General features: G+C 39.0%; 1 pseudogene; it reads left to right on the top strand.

Moving 5' to 3' along the window:
* Positions 1-891: 891 nt before the first annotated feature.
* Positions 892-2,362, top strand: part of LOC111957555 (solute carrier family 13 member 2-like) — a 9,754-nt pseudogene continuing 8,283 nt past the window's right edge.

Raw genomic sequence — 2,362 nt, 5'->3', positions numbered from 1 at the left:
AACAGTAAACATTACACTCACAGATGTTCCAAAATAATAAAGACATTTCAAATGTCGTATTATGTCTATATACAGTATTGTAGCGATGTGTAAATAGTTAAAGTACAAAAAGGAAAATAAATAAACATAAATATGGGTTTGTACTTACAATGGTGTTTGTTCTTCACTGGTTGCCCTTTTTCTTGTGGCAACAGATCAAATATTGCTGCCTGTGATGCAACCTGTGGTATTTCACCAGTAGATATGGGAGTTTATCAAAATGTGGTATGTTTTGTTTGATTCTTTGTGGATCTGTGTAATCTGAGGGAAATATGTGTCTCTAATATGGGCATGCATTTGCAGGAGGTATAGGAAGTGCAGTAATTATCTTTCTGTTTTCTCATGATTTGGTTGGGTCTAATTGTGCTGCTGTCCTGGGGCTCTGTGGGGTCAGTTTGTGTTTGTGAACAGAGCCCCAGGACCAGCTTGCTTTGGGGACTCTTCTCCAGGTTCATCTCTCTGTAGGTGATGGCTTTCTTAAGGAAAGTTTGCGAATCGTTTCCTTTTAAGTGGTTGTAGAATTTAACGGTTCTTTTCTGGATTTTGATAATTAGCAGGTATCACTCGCTCACTCACTCACTCACTCACTCACTCACTCACTCACTCACTCACTCACTCACTCACTCACTCACTCACTCACTCACTCACTCACTCACTCACTCACCCCCTCCCTCACTCACACTACTGTCTTGTGTTGTACAACACACTCCCTCCTCAGCCCAGTCACCTCACTCAAAAGTTAATATTTAATTCAGCCTCTACGTGATATACTGTATGTATACTGCAACTTTATCTCCTGTTCTCTCTTTTAACAGTGTGGTAGTGTCCTCATTTATCTCGTAACATCTCCCCCGCACTCCAATTAGATTTTCTATTTAATATATCAATTTCTCTTCTCTGTGTACCTGTGCTACTCTCTGGATATCTGGACCAGCCATGGTGGTGTGTCTGACTGGACTATGGAGGTATCGGAATTACCTGATCATATTCCTCATCCCTCTGTTGATTCTACCTTTACCCCTAATAGTTGGGGGACCGGTAAGAGTGTGTGTGTATGCGTGTGTTTGTGTGTATGTGTCTGTTTGTTTGTTTGTGTGTAACTGTGCAGAGGCTGTGATTTGTTTGTTTTAAACCTCTTGAAAGTTCAGAAGTTATTCTGCAGCATTTCAAGTCCTGGTTGTACACAAATGTAATGCTGAAATTCCTTAAACTCTATATGTTTATTGATGCTTCACTGCATGCTTTGGTTACACATCTGTGTGTATTTCCTGATGTGACATTTCTATTGTATTTGTGACATTTTAAATTATTTCAGAATATCCATGAATCTACTGTAGACTGGTAATTTAGTGTGTGTAGACACTGTAGATAAGAACTTCATCAGCCATGCACATCTTTTATCACCAAGGGCTTACCATGTATCAGAAATATATTTATAGAAAATCCAAGCCTGTTTTTTCCTTCTAAGAATGTATTTGTTTTATCAAAATGGATATTAAAAGGGCAATCTGCAGTTCATACAACTACCCCCCGTCACTGATTAAAASYTTTGGTAAACAGCTGAGGGATGGGGCTGGAGAAGTATAACCACTCTCAAATTCATAGACAGAGCTAGGGATGCAAGGACTGACCATCCACGATATAACAATTCTAAGTTTAATTAACCATGTTTTGAGGCTATACAGTGTTTGTTTACATTGACATTGTTTAGAAACAGTGGAGTGAAACAAGCTTATATTTTGGGTTCTGATGGGGTACGACAGTTAAACTAAGCTCATGAGGTAAGTTATATTCTTCAAAAATCAACAGGTACATAATTAATACATAATCCCAAAAAATGGATGTAGCAACTGAGGATTCTAGCTTTAATTGGTTAACTGAAGGGCATCGTAACTAAATGACTGTCACGTTCGTCGCAACGATGAGACCAAGGCGCAGCGTGATTGGAATACATTCTTCTTTATTAAACGAAGAACACTTAAACAAACTAACAAAATAACAAAACGAACGTGAAACTATAAACAACTAGTGCTGAYATGCAACTACACAAAGACAACTACCCACAAAGACAGGTGGGAAAAGGCAACCTAAGTATGGTTCTCAATCAGAGACAACGATAGACAGCTGCCTCTGATTGAGAACCACACCCGGCCAAACACAAAGAAATACAAATCATAGAAAAAGGAACATAGAATGCCCACCCAAATCACACCCTGACCAAACCAAAATAGAGACATAAAAAGMTTTCTACGGTCAGGGAGTGACAATGACGTAATTATGCCAACTCATTGCTGGCCCAGCTACAGTTTATATCCTGCAGACA

The sequence above is a fragment of the Salvelinus sp. IW2-2015 genome, linkage group LG4p (assembly GCF_002910315.2).
Source record: "Salvelinus sp. IW2-2015 linkage group LG4p, ASM291031v2, whole genome shotgun sequence".
In the NCBI taxonomy this organism is placed as follows: domain Eukaryota; kingdom Metazoa; phylum Chordata; class Actinopteri; order Salmoniformes; family Salmonidae; genus Salvelinus; species Salvelinus sp. IW2-2015.
This window is presented reverse-complemented; position numbering and strand designations above follow the sequence as displayed.